The following is a 20,158-nucleotide window of genomic DNA, read 5'->3' as shown; positions in this document are numbered from 1 at the left end:
AGTTCGGAAAGTTCCAACGCTGGGAGAAGTCCGCTGCCACAGTCTGCCATTCCTGTGGCGTGGTGGGGAACTGGATAGAAAGAAAATAAAAAATCCATTCAAACAAACATTGTGAACAGAATATAGCTACAATTTCAAGGGATCCCACCAAAACTTAAACAAAAAAGGTTAGTATTAAAAAATAACATGTGAACACTAAGCATATTAATCACCCCCTCTGAAAAAAAAAATATTTAGGGGGAGTGGGGGCCCAAGATGAGTTTCTCACCTGAGAAACAACCCCACAAAAAAGATAAAATAATAATAAAAATAATTATTAGTATGTAGTTCAAAAATCTAGGGGGGGGGTTTGGACAATGGAGGCCACAAATAAACGGGGATATAGGGACACACAAAATGCAGCACTACAATGGAGGCCACAAATAAACGGGGATATAGGGACTATGCTAGGTGGGTTTGGCCACAACATAGAATGATGGACAGGTTGGCTAAATAAAATAAACATGTAGGGCTTTACAAATTGTGTAGAACAGCATACATGGAGACAAAGTGAACATTCTGAGCATATTAGAAACATTTTTTTTTTTGCTTTTTTTGGGCCATAGTTTGACCATTGAAAGAACACCACTTACCTTAACATAGTCCTCCTGAAGAACCTGAATGATGGCCGAACAGGTATCCGGGATTATGAGGCCCAGAGCCTGGGGGGAGATGCCCGTCGAGAACTTCAAGTCCTGCAGACTTCTCCCTGTTGCAAGGTAGCGCAACGTAGCAACTAGCCTCTGCTCAGCAGTGATGGCTTCCCGCATAACGGTGTCCTGGCTGGTGATATATGGCGACACCGAAGCCAAAAGCTGCTGAAATACGGGGTCAGACATCCTAAGAAAATTCCTGAAATCATCAGGGTTATTTTCTCGGATCTCCCGCAGCAGAGGCATATGAGAGAACTGGTCCCTGCATAGCAACCAGTTCTTGGTCCACAACCTCCTCCTCACCCTGTTCATGGACCGTCGCTGGGATGCAGCACACATCCTAACAACAAGCACAGCACGATCTCGGCGACGAGTTCGTACCCGCAACATGGCTAGAAAACGGTCGTCAAATCGGATCAGACTAAAAATTACGCCCTGAAGTACAGAATGGCCTTTGAAGAACGACCTGCTAAACAGCACCGTGCACGCAAAACGTAATGCCAAAACAAATACGTCCTTAGTACAAGCACTGTATCACAGATCCGACAACAAATAGACAAACTGTACGACAGAAAACGAAATTTAAAGCACAGTCACTGAAAATCACGAATCGTATCTCACCAAACTTTTACTAACACGCAGCAACACGATATCAGCAAAAGAGGCCGTCTTCCGCATGGAAACTACCCTTTATAGTGACGTCGTGCGTGATTGACGGAACTGCGCTGTGAAAAAGTGAAGGTGTGTATGCTACGTCGTTGTTCAAATTGAAGTTTGAAAAATGACTTTTTTTAAAGCACATAAAGCGTCGCATTTTTACATCGCAGAAAGCGATGGTGTGTACGCGGCATCACACTTACCAAGTTTTACACACATACTTATATACCTCACAACCAGAAACCTCTCAATGCACACCAAACCCTTCCCACCATTCAACTTACCTTTCACCACTTTATCCCTTTTAAGCTTCTCCATTTTGGATGACCAGAAAAACGAAAAACATAATTTAATAATTTTTTTGAACACCCTATCTGGTGCTGGAAAAACATAAAATAAAAACATTAATATTGGCAAAAAAACAGACTTAACGACTAGGGCTTTACCCTCCAAAGACATTGATCTCAATGACCAAAATTGAATTTTCCTCTCTGAAATAAAGTTGATAACTTGGCTTATATTTAAATAGCACACTTACTGCTATTAAATCGATCGTGAGACAGATTCGTGAATAAAAAAACGTGTGTTTAATGTACACACTTAACATAAGTACAAAAACAATTTCAATGTATCAATAGCTTCAAATAAGAGTTCAAAAAATAAGAATTTCAAATGAATGAGATGTGTGCTTCAAGACTTGTTTCTGTGTACTTGCAAAATGAGTGTCTGTGAATGTGAGCTTCTTCTTCTTGATGGTGGCTGAATATGAAAGAGCTGCGCAAACTATCAGACCTTCAGTTTATATATCAAAGACATTTCTTTGTCTGAATTTCGCGCTCAGAAATATACCCTCCCAAAGGGTGTGACTTATAATGAAAACCTGATACAACATCTGGTTTACATCTATATCAACCTTTACATAGGAAGTGACTCCTGAGAACTAATCCAAACATTCTGTACATCACAAGAAGAAATGGCTTGTTTAAGTAAGAAAAGGGGAATGGTCTGCAGACACAGCTAAACGCACAGTCTAAACAGGATGTGGCCTAGCTAATCAATCACTGACACTATACATGGGGGGTAGCTATACAACTTAGAAACAGTCATATGAAATACCTCAATAGGAGAACACATTCCAATCAAATACAATTCTTTACTTACAACATTAAACACTTCAAATGAACATATATATATTTCATATTCAAACTTATACGTTTTTGGAGTTTCAAACCTCGAATTCAGCGGATTACATAAGAAAATTATTAGCTCAAACAGTCTCGCATTCATTCATATTAACAAGAATATATATATTCTTTATAAAATCCTTCCGGAAGGGATTTTAGAATATAACACTCCAATTTCCCTCTCACATCTTCCCAACTTTCCCTACCATATAGATCATAGCCAAACTTTACACCAAGCACCCTCAAACCACCAACACATTCTTTCCATCCACAAGATGCCACATCGCTCCACACTCCAAACACCTTACATTCGCTCTTCTCCATATTCACCCTAAAACCACTTGCCATACAGAACACATCCACTAACAATTTCACCCTTCTCAGACCTGCCACACTCCTACATAATACAGTGACATCATCCATATACCCAATCACACTCAGACACTTACCACCCCCACCAGGCACTTCCACACCCCTCACAATTTTATCCTTTTTCAACATACGCAACAAAGGCTCAATCACACAAACAAACAACACAGGGGACAACGGACACCCCTGCCTCACACCCGCCTTAATCTGTACCTCCCCTGTTAACCATCCAGTCACAAGCACTCTACTATCCATACCCTTATACATACTCCTAATCCACCCAATCATCCTTTCCGGCACACCCATCTTACTCAATATCTTAAACATAAAATCATGCACCACCCGATCATACGCTTTCTCAAAATCAATTGCTAACACAGCCACCCCCTGACTCATACTCTTACACCACCACAAAGCATCCCTCAAACCCACCAAGCTCTCAGCAATCTTTCTTCCAGGAACCGCACACACTTGCTCTTCACCCACCATCTTCCCTATCACCTCTCTCATTCTATCAGCCATAACTTTTGCTATCATCTTATAATCTACATTCAAAAGTGAAATAGGCCTCCAATTTTTTAAATCACTCCTATCTCCCTTTTTGTGCAACAAAACAATAACACTCTCACGCATAGACTTGGACAAACTTCCACTCGTCAACACCTCCTTACATATATCAAAAACACACCCTCCAATCACTTCCCAAAAAACACAATAAAAATCCACCGGCAACCCATCGCCACCTGGTGATTTCCCTTTTTTTAAACTCCTCATACATTTCTCCACTTCCTCTTTCGTTACATCCGCCATCAACAACTCTCTATCCTCCATATTCAAACACGCCTCAACCTCACCCAAAACTTCTTTCTCCGCACTCACATCAGTCTTACCAGCCGTATATAACCCAGAATAGAAATTCCTCACCACCTCACTTACACCCTTATTTCCAACCACCACCACACCATTCTCATCCACCACATCTTTAATTTCCATCCTCCCTCCAAACACCTTCTTAAAGAAAAATTTAGTACACCTTTCATCCTTCTCTTTCACCTCCATTCTCGCCTGAAACACAATCTTTTTCCCTTTCGCCTCCAAAAACTCATTCAACTTCTCTCTTGCCTCCCCAATCTCCACAGACACATCCTCTCCCAACTCCCTCATTTCTTCCAAATAATTAAACCTCTTCTGCCACATTTCATACATAAATCTTTCATTCCGCGCTCTCTCACACCCCTTCCTCGCAAAACTCTTTTGTCCTAACTTTCACCCACTCCCACCACTCAACCATGCTTCCGAAATCATTCTTTCTACCTTTCAACCTCAAAAAGAACCTACCATACTCTTCTCTTATTTTCACATCCTCCAACACATTCACATTCAACTTCCACACTCCCTTCCCATACAAACCTTCAGCACATATACTTACTCCACAATCAATCCTACCATGATCCGTGAAAGGCATCTTCTCAATATTAAAAGTTTATTTTTTCATGTTCCTAGATAAAAAAAAAAAAATCAATCCGTGAGGATACCTTCCCACCAGAACCAAAAAAAGTAGACCCCCCATCACACCCAGCATCCACAAAATTAAACATTTTAACAATATCCCCAAGCTCCTTCCCCGATTTGTCCATTGTGCTACCACCACCACCAACCCCACCACTACTCACTCTATCCCCATCCCTTATAATACAATTAAAATCCCCAACCAAAAAAGTAGGTTCCCTCCCCCCAAAAATAATTTCAACTTATCAAAAAAAGCAAGTCTCTCATTTTTTGCAGCGGCACCATATACACAAAAAAGACGAAAAATCATACCCCCAAACTAAAAAAAAAACAGCACACACCGGCCCTGGTCCACATGTACAACCCTTCGGATCTTAAAGTTGTTACTTTTGAAGAGCACACACACCCCGCCACTCTTTCTATTATTCAAGGACCACACAGCAGGTCCCTGGGTCCAACCAGCAGCCCGGGGCTCCTCACTCAAGTTGCACTCCTGAAGGCATAAAAAATCACAGGGCAGGGCAGCAAAAAGCTGGAAAATAGCTGCCCTCCTATACGCAGATCTTATACTACGAACATTGAGTGAGGAGATCCTTAATTTAATCTAAGGGAAATTTAGGCAGCACACCGGTCCAGAACAAAAAAGAAAATTGACCGTCACTTCTTCTTACTCGCCTTAGAACTCCGGGTCTTCACAGAAACCACCCCCCCCTTTTTTTACCTCTGCTTTTTTCCTGGCCTTTGTTCTGTGGTAGCTGGTCACATCCTGCAGATGTTCCACTTTATCGGCGCTTATGTACGATTGGCCCGAGTCATCCGAGTCAGCCGCCACGTCCTCCTTCGGAGAGCCCACATCACTAAAGTCCTCGATAACCTGTGAGGGAGACAAAGAAGATTATTTTTTTCTTTTCAGCGTGTCGTGGCTGAGGTCCATATCCTCCTGTGCAGGACTCTCAGCACTCGGGCCTGCCCCCCCCCCCCATAAGCCTCCACTACCTCCCTTTCCTGCTCACCCTCCGCTGCCAGGGCCTTGGGCGCGCACTCCGCCCCACCGGAGCGCGCGTCCCCCACGGCAGCATCAAGAGGCTCGCAAGGAAGATCCTCAGTACGGGCTGGATCAACCACAGGGGGAGGGGCAATGATGTTATTGCCATTCACCGCGTCAGCATAGGAGGCTCTGCCTCCCCCACTCTCCAGCGACTCTGCACCTCCAGTATCTTTCTCCTGTGGGCCTGACTGCTGGCTTGGCTGACTCCCCCGGGCCACCTTCGGGCAATTCCGGGCAAGATGCTCCCGGCTACCACAAATATGGCACTTCCTGCCCTCCCCACAGCCTGCAGTCTTGTGGCCCGGCTTGAAACAATTATGGCACACCTCTCCAGTCTCGCACTCCTCCCTAGTGTGCCCAAAGGAGTAACAGAGACGGCAAAATGTAGGCTGCCCTGGGTACCAAAGATACCCATGATTGGACCCAATAGAAAAAGTTTGGGGTGGGTGCCTTACTCCTCCAATTCCATCTGGATCCCGTTTCTGCTAGACCCAAAACTTACGCTTACCATTAAACGTCCCAAAAATATTAGACTGTTTCTGTCCAGCAGAAACGGAATCGCAGTACATGGCCAAAAAGGCCACAATCTCTTCATTCCTCACGAAAGGGTTGTACATGTGGACCACGACCGGTATCTGTAACTTGCTCTCCTGGCAATGAAAGGTTATGCCTTCCAGTAATGGATCGCCCTGCTTCTCCGCCTGCCGTAACCAACATGTCTGCAAGTCAGCTTTCTCACAAAAGGTGACATCATAAACACCAGTGGAAGGAAAGCACTGAACGCAAAAGATACTCTCACGAGCCATGCCCAATAACTCCTTGATTACGCGCTTCTGAACATGGTGCAACCCGACGTCATCCCTCCTCTCCTCAGCAACCGACAGCCGTACTGTATTTGGTGCGTCAGGTGTAAACACCATGTTCACCTAGGGTCTACTCCACATCCCACAAAGGGAAGTAAGTAGGGGATCGCAACTCGTTGTCTGGGGACTAAGCCTCGGGCCAATAGCAGCAAGGGGGGCTCTCCGCAGAGAGCAATCCCCCCAAGGCCGACCTCCGGGTACCCCAGACACCTCTTGACTAAGAATCAGGCAGTCGAGACTACACTTGATCTTAGCCAAAAGGCCGAGAAGCGATAACCCAATTATTCTCTGTTCCGAGCGAGCGGCTTTCTGGCCCCACCGGAGGGCTCGCTGAGAGTTGCCGTTTGCCTGTACCCGGCAATCGCCCTTCCCCCCCAGTCTAGGCTGTCCGGAGGTGGGAATCCGCAGCCAGACGGGTGTCGCTGGTCTACAGGCCTGATCCCCTGTCTACTGGACAATCCACCCTTTTCTGACACCTGCCCAACACTGCTGGAGCCCAGTCATGACCTTCAGTCATCCCAAAATAAGAATTGCACACATTCAGGTGCTTCTCTTTTGCTCCTCGTGCACGTTCAACAAGGAAAATCATTTGCATGGGCCGGCCTCCTAGTTAGCATAACGTGGACTCAGTTAACATAACGTGGAAGAAAATCGAGGGCCACTAGAGGGAGTCAAAGACTAAGGGATCCTCCGGATAAAAATAAAAAAACCTTGCCACAGCTGACTTTTCTAGCTAGTTGCTGCATGCAGCAAGGTACACAGCAATGGAGCGAATTCAGCCCCCTTGTTTGACAGCAGAGTGGTCACTGCTTATTGAAGGCTTCATTTTGGACCTTAGGAGAGAGAGCGAGCGAGGAGTAGAACACTAGCTGACTTGTCGAAAATTGGATGCCTTGACTAAAATCTAGGTGTTGCTGAATAGGTGACTTAATCGAGTAGTGTCATTTGGTGAGCAGAAAAAAACTTCTTCCTTCCCCCAAGAAAGTGACAAGAAGCAATGAAGACAAAGACACAAGGGTGAAATGCCAGTTTATTAGAGCAAAAAACATTGTCAGCAGCAACAAGAAGACACAAGACAAACAAGTTGGATGATGATCCAGTTAAATCTATTTCTTGACACTGCGTAAGAGAGGGGTGCACCGGTCCTGGAGGTACTGCAATACCAGGTCGATGCGTGGAGTGGACAGAGCAAGCTCTTCTTCCATCTCCCTGTTCTAAAAATCCATTTAATATATGGTCCCCAGATAGGGGACGTATCAGATATTAAACTGATAAGAACAGATTTTTCTGTTGAAAAGCCTGTGGCGTGCAAAACACAACCCAATAACTCCACCCGGTGCAGAGAAAAATGTGCACACATAAAGAGTGAAATCACAAAAAACTGCGACGGGTGCATACGTCAGTGGTCCTCCGAAGAAGACCCGTCTCTGATCCCTGGGGCGTTAGGCTCCTGACAGGGAAAAGAGTTACTGTGGTCCATACAGCCGAAGCCATATGGACCCATCTTGGTCCAAGCAGCCGAAGCCACAAGGACCCAACATCCTCGGAGGGACTGCCGAAACAGAACCCTCCTCGGTGAGGCTCCCCCGAAGGGAGACCCCATGAGAGCCGGCGAACTTAGCCAGAAGGCCGGGTCCACCAACTCCCAAGACTTTCAGAGGCAGGCCCGAGGACCAGCACCCTACTCGCCACACATAAAGGTGTCCGTTTAATAAACGGTGAAGTTTTTTCTCAGTTCAGTTCACGGCTGTTCACGGCAGTTCTCAGGAGGAAAATTATCTCCTCTGCAGCCAGTTTAATAAACTGAGAACTTCAGTTCTCAGATGGTGAACAGAGGTGAAGTTTTTTCTCTGAAAACAGCCGAGATCTGTGTAAAAGTGGGTGGACTGCCTGTAATCTCATGAGATATTGTGAGATTACAGTGCAGCCGAGTTCAAAAATTGAAACTAAAGTTTAAAAGAACATGTAATTAATGTTTTCAGACATGTGATAACACATATATATATATATATATATATATATATATACACACACACACACATATACCGGATTTATATATATGTATACATATACAGTATATATACACAAATACATGAATATATATATTCATATATATATATATATATACACACATACATACACACACACACACACGTGTTATATAGATACTGTGGGCCAGATCCACAAAAAACTTACGGCGGCGTATCTATTGATACGCCGCGTAAGTTCTACGATGCGCCGTCGTATCTTTGTTTTGTATCCACAAAACAAGATACGCCTGAATGTGGGCTAGATCCGACTGACGTACATCTTAGTACGCCGTCGGATCCTAGGTGCATATTTACGCTGGCCGCTAGGTGGCACTTCCGTTGATTTCCGCGTAGAGTATGCAAATTAGCTATATACGCCGATTCTCAAACGTACGTCCGCTCCGGCCCTTTTTTTTACGTCGTTTACGTAAGGCTTTTTTTCGGCGTAACGTTACCCCTGCCTCTATGGGGTGTACGCAATGTTAGGTATGGGCATCGGGACAGCGTCAAATTTTCCGTCGTTTGCGTAAATCATTTGCGAATAGGGCTTTGCGTAAGTTACGTTCACGTCGATAGCATTGACTATTTGTGGCGTGATTTTGCACATGCGCACTGGGATACGACCATGGACCACGCATGCGCCATTCGTAAAAAGCGTCAATTAAGTGGGGTCATACTAGATTACCATACAACACGCCCACTCCAAGCCTGCTTTGAATTACGCGGGCTTACGCCGGCAGATTTACGTTAAGTTCTTTGTGGATACCCTTGGAGCCACTCTCATTTACGGCGGCGTAGCGCATATGATATGCGCTACGCCAACCTAGATATACACCCGTTTTTGTGGAACTTGCCCTGTGTGTGTATGTATGTGTGTATATATATATATATATATATATATATATATATATATATATATATATATACATACATATACACAGTATCTATATACACACGTGTATATTGTTGTTAATATTAATTTTTAACCCACTGGTGTTGAAATTAGGAAGAAATAAGCCTTCTTCCTCTTATCACACCAGCTTCTCCACCTCTGAGCCGGTGAATCTGGAAGGGAGATATTTCAGGTGAAGAGCTGTGAAATCTTCAGATCACGGTTTATTAAACTGTCCGTTTGTGACAAAACATCCATGTGCTGTGATGTGAAGTGGAGAATGCGTTCCCTGCTCCTTATCACAGTTTATTAAACCGGCAATGCTCTGTGATAAGCCGTGATCATCATGATCTCGGCTTATCACGGTTTATTAAACGTACACCAAAGTGCCAAGCACCAAACAAAAAAAGTGACAAAACAAACAAACACGGGGTAAAATAAAAAAGGAAAGTGGCGAGAAGGAAGATGGGAGAGTGAGGTAAAGTGGCCAATGTGCTATACATTGGCAGGCCCTCCGGCCAGGAAACAAAAATTCCACTGGTCCTAGCCAAAAGGCCGGGCCCTAGCGGCAGGTGTCAAAAAGGTGTGTGTGTGGAGATCAGTGACCTGAAGGTGCCACATGATGAGTGCCCCTCAAACACTCGTGCAATGTATGGCACCCCTGGACTGCCACTCCAGGGGCACAATCTCCACGGGCTTTTCAACGGTCCCTAACCCCCGGTCCGGACCGGCAGCACCCTTCCCAGCCAGGAAGGTGGGAGAAGAGGTCGGGGAGAACCCACCTAAGCAGGCTCTACCCACAACCCCTATCTCTCCCACCTAATCACATTCTGGAAGTACTACCCGCTCCTTCCCGGTTAAAGGAGAAGCAAGGGTTCCCTCCAGAACAACTGACTGGGGCAGATACCACCAAATCCAGGCCAACGGCCAGGGACCCGGCCTCTTGGCTTCGACCTCATGCCTCTCTGTCCCGATCAGAAGGCTTCCACCTCCACGCCAACAGGCTTAGCGTCCGCCGACTGCCATCCCTTTCCCCCTGCCACAGGGTACCGGGGACAGTCAGCTTAGCACCACTTATTGGCAACTGATAAGAACAGATTTTTTTTTTTCTATTGAAAAGCCTGTGGCGTGCAAAACACAACCCAAAAACTTCACCCGGTGCAGGGAAAAAGTGCACACACATAAGGAGAAAAGAGACAGGACACTATGGTGGAGAGAATGTGGCTGCTCACCCCGATAAAAATGATGAAAAGAATTTTCCCAAATGGGGTTATTGTGCAGCTCAAAAGGAGAGAGGTAATACCATGTAATAAAAAAGTTGTATTTATTCACATGTTAAAATTGGACAAAAGTGGACAAAAATTGGGTAGCATAAATTGATGGAGCATGAGTTGTATCAAGTACACAAACAGCGTTTACATAAATGTATAAGAAGCAGTACACAAACAATGTTTATACAGTCAAAAATGTGCATTGTAGTAAAAACAATCTAACGAATGTTTCGACCTTTGGAGGTCTTCTTCAGAGAGTTTGTGTGGCTGGAAAGGAACATATAGTGGTTAGACATCTCATGATCATAATTTAGGTAATAAGAGGTACATTGTTGGTTTTACAAAAAGCCCTTTGGCTAGAGGAGCAGTGTGCAAAAGGATGCAATGAAAGCAAAAGATCAAAAAATTAAGCAAATTCGTATGCAACATTGCAAACAAAAGTATCTTGAATACATTTTTTAATTTTTAGTTTTTAATTATTAATTCCTTTACCTTGATGATGTGTCTCAATGATGTGCTGCAGTCCAAGCGGCAGCATCAGGCGGTCTAATAAGGATAGCTTCCATCCCAGGCAGAAAAAACAGCTGTCCACATAATGTGAAACACCCCGCTCAACACCACAAGAGGTCACCCCCAAAAATTATGGGGCCAAGATGGAATGACCATATAGAAACCAGGAGCGGTAAGGGAAAGTCGGTGGAACGAGGAGGTTTAATAAAGAAGCCTGTAAACAGAATAGTAAAATTGATATTCTGGATGTCTACATACATATGTAGTGGCACGAGTTATTAAAAAGTTGTTGGGGCTCTGAGGTGAGAAGTGACGGTAAATGTAGATAACCGTCACAGGCTATAATGAAAAGAAGTGCTCAAGAGTACTAAGATAAGATAATAATCTCTAGAATACGGAAACAGGGGTCTCCCCAAAGACAAAAGGAGAATAAAGAAAAACATAAAAGGGAAAGAGAAAAAAGGGTAAGAGGGAAGAAAAGTATATATATATATATACTTTTCTTCCCTCTTACCCTTTTTATATGTATATATGAAAAACTGAATAAAGATAATGAAAACAAGATGGAAAGAACGCAAAGGAAAAATAGGGTAGAGATGGGAAAGAAAAAAGACAAAGGAAAAATTAGATGTGAGCAGAAGAACCATAGAAAAATAGAAAAATAAAATAAAAAATAGAAACAGAAAGGGATAAAAGGAAAGGGAAGAAAAAATGAAGCATGAGAAAGAGATAGTGTAAAAATGTGAAAGAAATGTGTGGTGAAATAGTGGGAGTGTTAGTATGTGGAGAACAGTGAGGAGGAGTGAAGGAAATGGGGGTGATGGGAGTAGATTGGAGTGAAGTGAGGGGAGAGGTGAGAGGTAGTGAAAAGGAATGAAAAAACAGTGAAGATGACGGTGAGTAATTGAAGTGAATGACCTAGGGAGGCACAAATAAACTTGCATCAGTCGCAAGAATGCGGAGGTGAGAATTAGCTGATGGGAAAACACAAAGTGAAACAAAGAGACGGGGGAGAGGAAAATGAGAAGGACAAGGAAGGGAAATGAAAAAGTGAGGGGTGAAGGTACAGAAACAAGAAGTGAAAAGTAGGCAACGGTGTGGGGAAATGGACTGGGGAAAGAGGAGAATGGGGGGGTGATAGTACAGAAAGAGAATTATATAAACTAAAGCAAAAAGAAGGATGGGATTGGAGACATGGTGGAACGGAAACTACAGGATATATTGAAGTGAGGGCAGCTGGGCAACATTAAACAGTGAATGGCAAACACCTGATGTTAAAAACGCATCAAGGATAAGGGTGAGTGGGGGGGGGGGAGCTGTACCTTTGAATTGTAGAGATTCAGTTGGGAATTAAAAGAAATTAGAAGACTTCCTGAGCAGAGATCACTGGTGTCAGATACAAAAGCTGCTGGGATATAAATAGCAGCAGCAAGCAGACAAGGTTAATCCTTCTAAAATATAAGAGTAAAAAGGGTCATTTTTGGAATGAAACCAGAGAAGCCAAAATGTTTGGCCAGAAAAAGGATGTAAGAAATAAAACTCACCTATAGCATAGAGGCCACCAATATGCTAGTAGTTGGAAGTACCAAGCAAGATCCTTCCAAACCAGCAGGTAAGGCCAGAATAAATAGAGTGCATCTAGCCTAATTGTAGGGAATGGAGAAACAAGTACCACCTGTGGAGAGGGGAGGGGGGGAAAGAACGAGTACCACCTGAGGGGGCTGCGGTCGATCCGCCCCTCTGCCTAATCAAGCACAACGTTCCCCACCCACTCTGGTGGGTCAGGGTGCCAAAAACGCACCTGGTATAGCCAGGTGCATGGCGGCGGTGGTCTCCTCGGCGTGTACGCACGCCATCGTCGTTGGCTTACAGCCGCCGCCCCCACCATCCCACGAGAGGATGTGACGTCACCGCGTGCGCGCGGACCCGCCGCGCACGCGCGTTGCACGCCACTGGGTGTGAGGGCGGTGCGTACATGCCACCAGCAGGGGGAGAATGCGCTCCCCACACGCGGCGGCCGTGCACTGTCGCCATCATGTGGGGAATTGATATAGCGCAACGAATTGCGATATTGTCTCACCCTGCTGGGCGGTGGACGGGACGCCCACATGAGTGGCAGCTGCCACAACCTGGGAAAAGGAGGGGAGCATCCTGGACCAGCCAAACAAAGAGACATGTCATAGGGAAAAGGGGAGAGGGAATACTCCAGGAAAAAGGAATTGGTTATAAATAGATTTCAGAAACATGAGAGCAAACACATATATAGTCCTAAGAATATATACAGTTTCATATTTTAATACACATAATTACAAAAACACTGGTGACCCTATCACAACATACATAAGTTTATGTTGACGTGCACACTGCTCCTCTAGCCAAAGGGCTTTTTGTAAAACCAACAATGTACCTCTTATTACCTAAATTATGATCATGAGATGTCTAACCACTATATGTTCCTTTCCAGCCACACAAACTCTCTGAAGAAGACCTCCAAAGTTTGAAACATTCGTTAGATTGTTTTTACTACAATGCACATTTTTGACTGTATAAACATTGTTTGTGTACTGCTTCTTATACATTTATGTAAACGCTGTTTGTGTACTTGATACAACTCATGCTCCATCAATTTATGCTACCCAATTTTTGTCCACTTTTGTCCAATTTTAACATGTGAATAAATACAACTTTTTTATTACATGGTATTACCTCTCTCCTTTTGAGCTGCGCAATAACCCCATTTGGGAAAATTCTTTTCAACACACAAGGAGGTGCAACAAAACCTGTGACGGGTGCATCGTCAATAGGCCCTCCGAAGAGGGCCTGACCCTGATCCCCCGGGGCGCAAGGCTCCTGACAGGGACGGAGGTTGTCAGTGGTCCATGCAGCCGAAGCCACATGAACCCATCCAAGGCCCATGTAGCTGAAGCCAGCACGGACACAACAGTGAGGCTCCCTCACGAAGGGAGACCCCATGAGAGCAGGCGAACTAAGCCAGAAGGCCATGTCCACCTACTCCCAAGACGTTCAGGGCAGGCCCGAGGACCAGCACCCTACTTATCACACATAAAGTGCAGTGCACCAAACAAAAATAAGTGACAAACTAGACAAACACGGGGAAAAATAAAAAGAAAGTGGGGAAGAAGGAAGATGGGAGAGTGAGGTAAAGTGACCAATGTGCAATACATTGGCCGGCCCTCCGGCCAGGAATCAAAAATTCCTCTGGTCCTAGCCAAAAGGCCTGGCCCTAGAGGCAGGTGCTAAAAGTGTGTGGAGATAAGTGACCAAAAAGGTGCCACACGTTGAGTGTCCCTCACACACTCAGTGCAATGTATGGCACCCCTGGACTGCCACTCCAGGGGCACTATCTCCACAGGCTTTTCAATGGACCCTGGTTCACGGCCCGGACAGCCACGGCCCCCTTCCCACCTCAACCAGAAAGGGTCGGGAGCTACCGGAGGCTCAGGGAGAGTGCCCATACACCTCTTTCGCTCCTTACCTAATTATACTCGAGAGGTACTAACTACTCACTAGACCTTCCACTGAAGGGTCGGGCCAGCTTTCCCTTTTCGAGAAACTGGTAAGGCGGGTTAGGAACTGCATCAAATCCAGGCCAGAAGGCCAGGGCCCCGGCCTTCCACCAAGATCTCATGCCTCTCCGTCTACCAGGAGCACCCTTCCAGATGGTTCAGACTCGACTAGTGGCCTGCCCCCAGACAGTCGGGTAGCCCGGCATAGCCCCTGCTGAAACCATCCTTCCAGGTGCCTATCACATGATTGGATTACATCCACCCTCTACTAAAGAGGTGCTTCAGTGCTCCGCCGAAAACTGATAAGAACAGATTATTTTTTTTTTTTTTTTTAACCAAACATCAGCTTATTTCATGATTTTTCTCAACGTCAAGACAAAACTTCACTGAAGAACTCCTTATGTTGAGATCATATTTACATCATTTGTTTGGCATTAATAATTTTTTTAATTATTATTGTATTTTTTATATTAAATTTAAAGTTGTATATTTTATTTAAACAAATACCACTCACTTATTTTCCACACATCATTCGCACTCTCACCTATACGTTTCAAATCCCACAAAAAATATATATGCATTTTAGACAACAAAAACTTTACACATTCATCTATACTTACAATCTCTCTCTTATTAACTAAAATACATCTACACATCCATAACACTTCTTTTCCAGAACTAATAATTTTCCACGCCACCCATTTCTTATCTTGCATTACACCTAAATTAACACCATACACCACTCTGTCAAAACTCAAACGTGCCATTCCTGTTACCACTTTCAAGATGTCACCCACTCTTTTCCAGAAATCCTGTGCAAAAATACAGTTCCACATTAAGTGCATTACCGTTTCATCGTTGCCACAAGGGAACCTAGGGCACCTCCCAGATCGGAGTAAACCTCTTCTATATTGAAACGCTCTCACAGGTAAGCATTCATGCACTATCTGCCATCCTAAATCACTTTGGCTATTTGTCAGATTCTTGTTAACAACCATATTCCAAATATTCCTTGACACCCTCTCATTGTACCTATCCACCATCTCTACATACTGAAGACTCAAAATCTTTTTGATCACCTTCTTAGGATCTTTGAATTCCTCCACATCATATTCCTGTAAATTATAACGTTTAATAAATCTGAACAAAATTTTATAATGACAACTCAAAATCTCCGCATAAGGCACATTCAAATTAACAGGCACCCATTTGTATCTTCTTAAAATTTTGCCACCACCATACTGAATCATACATCCTGTTAATGTCTCCTTCCCACTCATTTTCACAATCATTCCAAGATATCTCACACACAAAAACAATCTCACATCAGGCATCCCCCTTCCTCCTTTATTCACTTCTTTACATAACACCTCTCTCTTCACTCTCTCCATTTTTGCAACCCATATAAACATAAAGAGTTCCCTTATGATTCTTTTCAAGATCAACTCTCCAGGGTAGAAAACTAAACCGGTATAAAGTAACAATGATAAAAAAATTGCTTTAATTATTAATATTTTCACAACAAATTGTTAATTTTCAAAATTTCCAGAAGGCCACTTTTTTCTTAACCTTATCAAACACACCTTCCCAACTCTTAACACCATTGTTCCTTTGATCAAAAACAACTCCAATAATTTTTATTTCCTCTCTAATTACATTCACTTTCAAACTTTCACACACACTCCAATTACCAAATCCACAACACACACTCTTGTCCAAATTTATTTTAAAGCCAGACGCAGAACAAAAACACTCAGCCACAAACACTGCTCTCTTCACCGATCTCACATCCTTACACACGACAACCACATCATCCATGTAGCCCAAAACTTTTGCTTCCCTTCCACCACTTCCTGGTATAGTCACTCCACGGATTATTTTTTCTCTGTGCAGACTCACCACTAACGGCTCTATGCAACAAATAAATAATAAAGGTGATAATGGGCAGCCTTGTCGAACACCAGAGTTAATATTAATTTTCTCCGTTAGAGCACCGTTCACCAGCACACGTGAAAAAACATTCTTATACAACACTTTCACCATACCTACAAATTCTCTCGGAAAGTTCATTCGTTCCAATACCAAAAACATAAATTCATGACTCACCCTATCGTACGCTTTCTCAAAATCAAAAGAAAGTAATGCCACTCCACCATTCCTATCCAACATATCACTCACAACATCTCTCACCAAAATCAAATTTTCCCACACACTCCGACCAGGCACAGCACACACTTGACTCTCACCTACCACACATTTGACAACCTCCTTTAATCTACACGCCAACAACTTAGCTATAATTTTATAGTCCACGTTGAGTAGTGTTATAGGTCTGTAGTTTTTAATATCAGTTGGATCACCTTTTTTAAAGATCAGAGTCACCACTCCATCCTTTTGCGATTCGCATAATTCACCACACTCAAACACATAATTCACCATTTCACACAAGTCCTCTTTCACACAATCCCAAAACTTTAAATAAAGCTCTACACTCAAACCATCACACCCTGGTGTTTCCCTTTAGCCATACTTTTCACAATCATCTCTAATTCTGCACACGTCACTCTCTCAGTTAAACTTCCATACATACTCCTTTCCACTTTCCCATCCAATTTTTCCAAAAAATCAAGATAAAAAGAAGAATCAATTTTTTTCTTAGAAAAAAGAAACTGATAAAAATCAAAAACCTTCTTCAAAATCCCATCCATTTCCTTACATCCATCCATCTCTTTAATCATACTTTTCTTTTGCACACACTTTTTGAAGAAAAATCTTGTGCATTTCTCATCCATTTCTAACTCCTCAACTTTCGCTCTATATATAATTTCTTTCCCTCTCTCATTTATCTATTTTTTTTCTTTCCTCACACACTTTCTCCATTGCATCACTCACATCCACACCAATGTCCTTTAATTTGATCAAACACTGCCATCTTGTGTTCAAAATAAAGTATTTTTTCCTTTGTTCATTTCTCCTTCTGACTCCAAATCTAATGAAAAAGTTTTTGCACTGTACTTTGAACCAGTCCCACCATTTTAACACATTCAAAAACCCTCTTTTAGCCCTCACACATCTCACATACAATACACGAAACAGTTCATCCATCCTCTAATAACAACACATTCAACTTCCATAAGCCCCTTTGCACAGACACACATCCTTCCACATTTACCTGAACTAAAATTAACCGATGATCTGAAAATAAATTATCACACAACTCCCAACTCACCGCATTCACCCCATTTGCAATCAAACAATGGTCAATCCGTGACTTTGGAATTGTACTTTGCCATGTGAACCTGTTGCTGTCATTGCCCACAATACTCCATACATCCTGCAGTCTCAAGTCCTCACACATTTCAATCAAAATTTTTGATGATTTATCTAAAGAGTTATCTCCACTCCTATCACCCGGACGTAAAATACAGTTAAAATCCCCCATAACTAAAACTGGCTCCTGACCCATTAAAAATGTATTTTAATTTTTCAAATAAATCACATCGCTCATTTTTCCTTACTGAGCCATATATATTAATTATTTTCATTTCCTTCCCCATAAACAAAACTTTAACCCAAAAAGCTCTTCCCGGCTCAATATGAGTAACAGAAATGATTTTGACATCCTTATTTTTGATCAAGATGCCAACACCAGAATTTTTAACTCCATTTTCCCCTGACCATAAAGATGGGCCATACTTCCAATCCCTTTCCAAATCATCATAATGCAACTTAAATTCCACTCCGCACTCCTGTAACAAAAAGATATCCGCTTGGATAGTAGAAAAGAAATAAAAAATTGTTATTCTACGTCGGCCATTTGCGATGGATCGCACATTAAGATCGCACAACTGCATTCCTATAAATTAGAGTAGTGTGAGACAAAAATAAACATTCCATCACCAGCTCACTTCTTGGCTAACCAGGATCATCCTCACTGCCATCATGAAGCTTTCTAACGACTGGCTCTGATGTTATTGAGCTTCCTTCATCCTCCTCCTTTGCCACATCCATGATCCAGGAATAGGAATCCGGTGACTACGCCGGTCCAAACAGATCCTCTACTGTATCAGTACTCGGGTTGACTTTCCTCCTCTTCTTCGCCCCCTCCTCTTCAGGTTCTTCCTGTGGTCTTGCCTCCTTCTCAAACTGATAGTCCATCTCTTTTTCCACAGGTTTTTCCTCCACCACCATTTCACTCTCCTTCTCTGCCATCACATTTGGTTCAACTCGTTCAGTTTCACCTTCAGCATGTTCCGGTTCTTTCTCCTTACCCAGCTCCTTTTCCATCTCCACTACTTGCCTTAGGACATCCTCGTCTTCAGGCAAGTTCAGTTTTTTTCCGGTTTTGGTTCCAACCACTTTCTCAGCGAACGTTTTCACTCTGGTCGGGCATTCTTCATACAGATGGTCCGTACCTTGGCAATGCGTACATTTCTTGGGAAACGTGCAGTTCTCCAATGTATGTCCCAATCCATTGCAATTCCTGCATCTTGTCAAGAGATCACATTTTGCTGTTGTATGTCCTCTGTCAGCACATTTCCAGCAATAGGGAGGCATCCCTGAATACTTCAGGAACCCCCTATTACGACCAATTTGGAAAGTCTGTTTTATATGTTCCAAGTTGTCTTCAGCGAACTCGTTCACATAAAATCTGCACCTATACAGTCTTTTACCGGACCAAACACCCACACTATTTTTAATTTTCCTTACGAATTCTACTTCCTCGCATTCAATCTTCAAGAAATCTGTCACTTCACTAGTAGTCACGTATGGATTATACATCATGACAGTGACCATCTTCCATGGGTTGCGATGAAGAAATTCCACACTGAATCTCTTCATCTCAGGATCATTTTTCTTCTCTTGCCACTTCTTCTTGAAATCCTGATAATTTACATATAAATTGAACACCACCTCCACCACTCCCTGGTTACGATATTCTGCCATAAATAGCAATTCTTCTCCTTGCACACCGCATACAGACAATATTTTTCCCATGACCAACATAGCACAGTCTTCTTCTTTGCATTCTCCTTCAATTTCAATTTTACCGCATTGCGGAAGCGCACCTCATGGACCGCTGAAGTATAATGGATATTGTCATCCATTACTGGTTTAATGATTATAGAAATTCTATGCAAATCATAGGCCTTCTCCTTTCAGGGGGAACCCCCAAAAGTGATATGCTCACCTGGCCAGGCTCAGAGGCCTGGCCCGCTGATCCCCGAAAAACCGGTCACGCGCGGGAGTCCTTTTGATCTAGCCAAAAGGCCGAGAAGCGATAACCCAATTATTCTCTGTTCCGAGCGAGCGGCTTTCTGGCCCCACCGGAGGGCTCGCTGAGAGTTGCCCGTTTGCCTGTACCCGGCAATCGCCCTTCCCCCAGTCTAGGCTGTCCGGAGGTGTGAATCCGCAGCCAGACGGGTGTCGCTGGTCTACAGGCCTGATCCCCTGTCTACTGGACAATCCACCCTTTTCTGACACCTGCCCAACACTGCTGGAGCCCAGTCATGACCTTCAGTCATCCCAAAATAAGAATTGCACACATTCAGGTGCTTCTCGTTGCTCCTCGTGCACGTTCAACAAGGAAAATCATTTGCATGGGC

At 43.5% G+C, this 20,158-nt stretch overlaps 1 long non-coding RNA gene and 1 other non-coding gene across 2 annotated transcripts; both read right to left on the bottom strand.

Annotated features, from left to right (window-relative positions):
• Positions 1-7,451: 7,451 nt before the first annotated feature.
• Positions 7,452-7,635, bottom strand: LOC120938562. The gene has a single exon (XR_005749135.1). It is a non-coding gene; the product is annotated as a U2 spliceosomal RNA (small nuclear RNA).
• A 3,014-nt stretch (positions 7,636-10,649) lies between these two features.
• LOC120935288 lies at positions 10,650-12,649 on the bottom strand. The gene is made up of 4 exons (XR_005748394.1): positions 12,570-12,649; positions 12,348-12,476; positions 11,008-11,239; positions 10,650-10,782 (listed from the first exon to the last, which is right to left on the bottom strand). It is a non-coding gene; the product is annotated as an uncharacterized LOC120935288 (long non-coding RNA).
• Between the last annotated feature and the right edge of the window lie 7,509 nt (positions 12,650-20,158).

The sequence above is a fragment of the Rana temporaria genome, chromosome 4, assembly GCF_905171775.1.
Source record: "Rana temporaria chromosome 4, aRanTem1.1, whole genome shotgun sequence".
Lineage (NCBI taxonomy): Eukaryota > Metazoa > Chordata > Amphibia > Anura > Ranidae > Rana > Rana temporaria.
The sequence above is the reverse complement of the archived record's forward strand: the minus strand, read 5'-3'. Positions and strand labels throughout refer to the sequence as shown.